Below are 7500 nucleotides of genomic sequence, written 5' to 3' on the forward strand. Positions count from 1 at the left end.
GGAAGAGGAGAGGAGGAGAAGGAGAAGGGTCGAAGGCGGAGGAGTTAGTGAGTAGTTGTGGTAGTGGTGATGGTGTAGAAGGCAAGACTCATGAGAACAAGAGGAAGGAGGAAGATGAGGAAGAGAAGAGGTGAAGAAAGAGAGATAGGAGGAGAAAGATGAGGAAGAGGCGGGGAGAGATGAAAGAGAAGAGGAGGAGGAGGAGTTAGTGGGTAGTGGTGGTGGTGGTAAAGGAGTGTGGAAGGCAGGAATCATGAGAAGAAGAGGAAGGAGAGACAGGAGGAGGAAGAGAGCAGATGAGAAGAAACGAAAGAGGAGAGGAGAAGGAGGAGGAGGAAGAGGAGGAAGAGGAGGAGTTAGTGGGTAGTAGTGCTGGTGGTTGTAGTGTTAAGGAGGGTAGAAGGCAGTACACAATATAGATAGAAAAAGAAAAGACGAAGAAGGAAGATGAGGAGGAGGAGGAGAGACACAGAGGAGTCAGTGGGCAGTGGTAGTGGTGGTAGTGGTGGTGGTGGTGGTGGTGGTGTTAAGGAGTGCAGAAGGCAGGGAGGCAAGAGCAGTTTTGAAAGGCAAAAAACGGAGTCCTGTTCTTCTTCCTCGAGGCGGCAGGGTGAGAGTTGACCCCGGCCAGACCAGTGAGCACAGCGGCCGCCTCGCACGAGCACGGGCATAAATGAATGATAAAACAATATGATACACGCGCCTCACGGGTTATCAGGGCGGGTATTCTAGTTATTATGCTCGGTGTGACAGGTTTGTGTTGAGATTTGTCCTTGTGTTGATAGTGGTGGTGATATTGTTGTTGTTGTTGGTGATATTTGAATTTTGCTGATATTGCTGCTATTACTACTGCTACTGCTACTGCTACTGCTATTTCTACTGCTGCTATTGGTACTACTACTACTACTACTACGACTACTACTACTGTCACCGCCAAAGCTGATCCTGCTGGTGCTACTACTGCTTATACTAGTTTTTCCAGTTTTATTCATTCTTCTGTCACAACAAAAAACTTTACAACAACAACAACAACAGCAACAACAACAATAGCTACTACTACTACTACTACTACTACTACTACTATCACTAATAATAATAATAATAATAATAATAATAATAATACATTTAATAGTGTTTTTATTATTAATTTTTATTCACTTGCAACAACAACTATTATTATATTTTTACTACCATCATTATCATTATGTATTACTCAATAATGAATTCAAGGTTAAATTTAATAAGGTTCAACATGGATCATATTCTCTCTCTCTCTCTCTCTCTCTCTCTCTCTCTCTCTCTCTCTCTCTCTCTCTCTCTCTCTCTCTCTCTCTCTCTCGGATATAATAGAAGAGTCACCACTGGAATCAAGGACAGTACCGTGGAAGCACAATAGAGAACCTCTCCCCCTTCTCCTCACCTTCACACACACACACACACACACACACACACACACACACACACACACACACACACACCAAACCAGGAAACTGTGCTGCGGTGTGTGTTTGTGTGTGTGTGTGTGTGTTTGTATATGTGTGTGTGTGTGTGTGTGTGTGTGTGTGTGTGTATGTGTGTGTGTGTGTTTGCGTGTGTAAAAGATGTACGCATTGCTTCCTCGTGTCGTTTCTTCAGTGTCCCGTTAGCTTAGCGACGAACGAACGTGGAAGGGGAAGAAGGAATTGGGAAGTGATGGTGGCCGTGAAAATGACACGAGTAAGCAAATATACTTGCGTCTTTTTGTTGTTGTTGTTGTTGCTGTTGTTGTTCGTGGTGTTTTTTGTGTGTGTCTAGTGTTTTATTGCCTCTCTCTCTCTCTCTCTCTCTCTCTCTCTCTCTCTCTCTCTCTCTCTCTCTCTCTCTCTCTCTCTCTCTCTCTCTCTCTCTCTCTCTCTCTCTAGTGTAGTGTTTGTTTACTTGCTCATTGCAGTGTCTTGTTTTCGTCTGTTTTTTGTGATTGTCTCTCTCCGTGTTTTTTTTTTTTTTTTCTTGCCTCGTTGGGTTACGTGATATCAGGAAGGTTATGTAGTATGCTTGCCGCCACAGCTCTCTCTCTCTCTCCTCCTCTCTCTCTCTCTCTCTCTCTCTCTCTCTTCTCTCTCTCTCTCTCTCTCTCTCTCTCTCTCTCTCTCTCTCTCACAAGCTCTCCCACCTCTGTCTCTCTCTTGTCTCTCCCTCTCTCTCCATCACCACCAGTACTGCCACGGACACATTCTTGGCTCAGTGTGAGATGACGCGTACATGCGTGCGCACATGAACTGTCACTGTCACACACACACATACACACACACACACACACACACACACACACACACTGTAGTTATAATAGCAGACGCATACTGAATTGTGTGTGTGTGTGTGTGTGTGTGTGTGTGTGTGTGTGTGTGTGTTGATGGGCTGATATGGTGTTTTAAAGGTCACTAGAGTCACCACCACGACTACTGTCTCCTCCTCCTCCTCCTCCTCCTCCTCCTCCTCCTCCTCCTCCTCCCTCCTTCTCCTTCTCTTTCTCTCCCTTCTCCTCCTCCTCCTCCTCCTCCTCCTCCTTCTCCTCCTCCTCCTTACCCATGAGGCCAACGCTGTAACTTCGCCCCAACAAACCCTGCCATGTGATTTCAAGGTCAAGTCCCTAACCTCGTGGTGGTGACTTGTGTACCTTCCCTGCACCACCACGCGCCTCTTAACTACACCATCACTGTCACCATGCACGCCACAATAACACCAGTTTAGCTTTTCAATAGGTAGGTCAACACTTCTCTACTGTTTTTTTTTCTTTCTCTATCTCTTCTCTCTTTTTTTTTTTTTTCTTCTCCCTCTCTTTTTGTCAGTTTCTCTCCTTGTGTCTGGCTGGTTTTCTTTTCTGTTTTTTTTTTTCTTTCTTTGCTTTTTCTTCGTATTGAATTTTCTCACTGCACACACACACACACACACACACACACACACACACAACACACACACACACACCACACACACACACATACACACACATACATACTCACAGCACCACCATCACCGCCACCTCACTCGCTAATAATCACTCCGCTTTTGTCCAACGTTTGAATACTCTTCACTTATTCCCCGCAGCACGAATTAAAACCACTTTCGGCCACGAAGTTCACCGAGTTAGTCTTTTAGTAGTTGACGGTGAAGTAACGAACAGAGAGAGAGAGAGAGAGAGAGAGAGAGAGAGAGAGAGAGACGCAGACGACAAGTGTGCTGGAGAAGCTTACGGCACACGGGTGCACTCGAGGGAGGTGCCCACAACACTGACGGGACGAGCTGCTGACCTTGGGGTGTTTTGTGCTGGGTGGTGATGGTGGTGGTCGTGGTGGCGGTGGTGGTGGGGGTGGCAGCGGTGGCGGAGGGACAGAGCGAGGGAGAAAGAGGGAGAGAGGGAGGAAGGGGGGTAGGGAGATACCAGCTAACGAAATTCTCCCCCGTCTCTTCTCTCGCACTCTCTCCCATTTCTTATCTCTCTCTCTCTCTCTCTCTCTCAGGTGTGTGTGTGTGTGTGTGTGTGTGTGTGTGTGTGTGTGTTAATTTCAATGCAAATTTTTCCATGCAACATACTGCTATTCTTCTCATATTCAATTGTGTTTCTAATACCATTGTTGTACTTTTTCAAATTTATGCCGTGGTGTGTGTGTGTGTGTGTGTGTGTGTGTGTGTGTGTTGTACCACCACGTGTCCTCTGCCAGCAAACATAACTCAATATGGTATTTCTATGATTGACAAATGGCCTGTTAAAACTACAACTCCCCCTTCCTCCATCTCTTCCCTCACTCCCTCCCTCCCTCCCTCCCTCCCTCCCTCCCTCCCTCCCTCCCTCCCTCCACACCTTTGCAACGCCCTTAACCTCCCTTCCTCCTCCACGCATTGCTAATTCTCCCCCGCCTCCGTGCCTCCATCCCCTCCCTCGCACCTCTCTGGCACCTATTAAAACTCCTCCCATTTCTTCCCCTCTTCCTCCTCTTCCTCCCACTCTCTCTTTGCCTTCCTGCGTCCCCCTTCACCCCTCCACCGTGGCTGCCCTACTCCCTGTTACCCCTGCCAAGCCCTCCCTGCCCCTCACGCCCCCCTGACTCACTCCCTATCCCTGCTAACCTTGATTCCCCCGCCAGCTTCCTAAATGCGTACAGCAATAAACGACGCAATAATGTTGTTTTTGTAGTCACTGCTGAAGAGGTGAGACAGTATTTTTACTCATTTAGCTTCTCTTTTCGCTCTCTCCTTACTTGCCTTTGAGTGTCTGTTTCTCTCTCTCAGTCTTTCGCTTCCTCTCTTCATCCCTCCCTTCCTTCTTTCCTTCCTCATTCCTTCCTGTTCTTTAGGAATGTTTATCACTACGTCCTCTTTTTGATGCTGCTATTTAGTGCCTCTCCACCTGTCGACTGTCACTACTTCCTCTCTTTGTCCTCCTCTTCCTCGCTCCCGGTAACAGGCGCTGCGGTACGAGTAAAACGACCCGGAAGGACAGAATTAGTGGTCGCCTTTTGTGTTCGTCTTAAATGGATGGATCCTTCGCGCTTCCCTTGATAAAGAAAAAAGAAAGTGACAATGAAGCAACGAGAGGAAATGGGTTCTTTTTTTTTTACGTTTTTTTTTTTTATGTGGTGGGCCTATAGAACTTGTAGGCCTTGTTACTGGAGCCTTAGGTAGGTCGGCATGCAAGGCTCGATTCTGGAGGTTTAGTTGGTGACCTTCTTTCGTTCCTCTCTTTCGTGGCAGCGAGTAGGTATATTTGAAGCGACGGCCGCAGTGTCATGTCGCCTGCTCCTGATGCTTTCCAGTAGAACAGTTGTCGGTAGAGAGGATGTGTGTGCGTGCGTGTGTAAAGGAGTCAGGACGAGAGGAAAGAGAAAGAGAACGGAAACTAAAGGATGAATAATGAAGAAAACGAAGCAGAGGATGTGTAAGATATAATAACACACAAACACACACATACACACACACACAGAGAGAGAGAGAGAGAGAGAGAGAGAGAGAGAGAGAGAGAGAGAGAGAGCACCTAGTTTTCATTCCAAGCCACATTCCCGTCCCTGGAAAGTTTCGTAATCATGTGGCAATACAATTCTTGGTATTCCAGGTGTGGCGTCAGCGTGGCGTAAGTCAACCACTGCCATTGTGACGCCTTCCCCGAACCTTCCGTGCCTTCCGCGAGACGCCAAGAAAGAGGGAAGGAACGTTTGGACTATATTTTGTTTTTTTTTTATGAACTTTGAGTATGTTTTTTTTATTTTATTTCATATTTTTTCGTGTTTTCTTTATGCAGTTAATCTTCATTGGTGTCATCCAGTATATTGTTGTTGCTGTTGTTGTTGTTATTATTATTGTTACCATTATTGATATTTCTATTGTTGTTGTTTTTATTTTTGTTGTTGTTGTTGTTGTTGTTGGCAGCGGCGGCGGCGATAGTAGTGGTGGTAGTGGTAGTCTTGGTGGTGGTGATGCCGTTGCTGTTGCTGCTATCATTGTTGCTTTATCTGGAAACTGGCCATGTGATACCAAACACAGACAAAACAGAAAAAAAAAAAACTCGCTTAATCGTGTGCTCCTAATACGTAAGTAGAAAAAAAAATCCATGAGTTTCCAGAGATGACTTGATGCTCCTGTGTTGAAAGAGTTCGGGGGAAAGAAGGAGGAAATTCAGAAGTTTGGCATTCTTGGCTTTACTAGTGAAAGTGATGGAAGACTGAAGGTGAAGTGGAGAGAGTGGAAAAGTAAAATAAATAAGTAAATAAATTAATGAGTAAATAAATAAATAGATAAATAATTTTTGTAGGGGCTGGAAGAGACGTGTTATTACCAAGTTAAGAGGTGGTAGTGACAGTAGCAGTAGTAGTAGTAGTAGTAATAGTAGTAGCTAGTAATGATAGCAGCAGCAGCAGCATCAGCATTAGAAACAGCATCAGCATTAGAAGCAGCAGCGGCAGTACAAGTAGTAGTAGTAGTAGTAGTAGTAGTAGTCGTGGAGGTAGTAGTAGTAGTAGTGGTAGTAGTAGTAGTAGTAGTAGTAGTAGTAGTAGTAGTAGTAGTAGAAGTAGTAACAACAACAACAGGAACAACAACAACAACAACAACAAAAAAACAACAACAACAACAACAACAACAACAAAAACAACAACAACAACAATAATGATAATAATAATAATAATAATAATAATAATAATAATAATAATAATAATAATAATAATAATAATAATAATAATAACAATAATAATAATAACAATAACAATAATAATAATAACAATAATAACAATAACAACAACAACATTAATGATAACAAAAGCAATGATAACATAATCAGTCGCGGCAGCAACAACATCAGAGAACCTTGCCAAAAAAAAACAATAAGACACCAAACCAATTCCTTGTACGTGTTGTCTTGTCAGTGTTACTTCCAGTTTGGTCGGATGGAGTGTCACATATTTTTTTTCCCTCTCTCCATCCACCCACCCGTGCGCCCCTAATTAATGAGGAGACCTTGCGGGAGTAAGGCGACTTATTTTGGGACACAGACGAGTTGTCATTGATTGCACAGGAGTAGGAGCCGGGCGATCCTGGAGGTATCTTACTCCAATACTTCTGCCCATAATTGCCCGACTGATTAAACTCATGTCAGATAAAGATAAGCTTCTTAAATGTCGTGTAAGATCATTTTCATGACTTTAAGTTAATGAAGAACCATCCACTGAGAGAGACAGGAAATTAGTGCTCATGTAAATATGTGATACGTGAGGCGGATCCGATGGACAAAAGCTCTCGTAGCATCCGTTTCTGGGGCAGTCGGAAAACACTTGACAGCAGGGTTCGAGACAAAGAGGACGCGTTGGAAGTGACAAAGAGAGATAACATCCTAAGAATCGCAGGAAGAGAAAACTATGAGCTCTAGATTTTCTGGTAAATGAAAGAAGAGTTTTCCTGTTTTGCGTGGGGATGTTATGCTGCGTAGTACAGTTATGAATTGTGGAGGATGGACGTGGCGCTAGTATAGAAAGGACAGATGTGTGGGAAGCATGGAGGAAACGTTACGGAGAGGACAGAAGAAAACCAAAGTGAGTGTGGAAAAAAAAATAAGAACATCAAGTGTGATGTATGCTAGGAGACAAATGTAAAGGAGATGGAGAACGAGGAGGAGAGTAAGAAGACGAGGAGGAAAAGATAATGATCATGGAGGAAAAAAACGCACGGAGAAATTAAAGACACACAAGGAAAAGTTGGTTTAGTGTGTGTGTGTGTGTGTGTGTGTGTGTGTGTGTGTGTGTGTGCATTCATGCATGTACTACGTGTTAAAGAGAAAGATGTGTGTCACGGATTTCCCCACCACATGATTCTGCTACACGTTATCACAACAAACGTTTTGTGATTTTTATTAACATTTCAAACTCTTGTACTACTAAACGAACTTTCCCATAAACTACAGATTTTTAAACATTCTTGTACTACAGTCTCTTGAAAAGCTCTATACCCTAAACAAACTTAACATCATTTTCTCTACAT

The 7500-nt window shown here is 44.0% G+C and overlaps 1 protein-coding gene across 10 annotated transcripts in view; it reads right to left on the reverse strand.

Annotated features, from left to right (window-relative positions):
* The window catches only part of LOC135107406 (probable 3',5'-cyclic phosphodiesterase pde-5), a 154482-nt gene that overhangs the window by 102307 nt on the left and 44675 nt on the right, over positions 1–7500 (reverse strand). For 2 of the 10 annotated variants that reach the window (XM_064017239.1, XM_064017234.1), the window contains exon 1: positions 3231–3424. The exons of 5 other annotated variants lie outside the window; for them this stretch is intronic. The gene's annotated coding sequence lies outside the window, so the exon portion shown is untranslated. Of the gene's footprint in view, positions 1–2999; positions 3187–3230; positions 3427–7500 lie in introns of those variants that run through there. 3 more of the 10 variants (XM_064017238.1, XM_064017236.1, XM_064017237.1) reach the window with 3 other exon arrangements.

This window comes from Scylla paramamosain, chromosome 15 (assembly GCF_035594125.1).
Source record: "Scylla paramamosain isolate STU-SP2022 chromosome 15, ASM3559412v1, whole genome shotgun sequence".
NCBI lineage: Eukaryota > Metazoa > Arthropoda > Malacostraca > Decapoda > Portunidae > Scylla > Scylla paramamosain.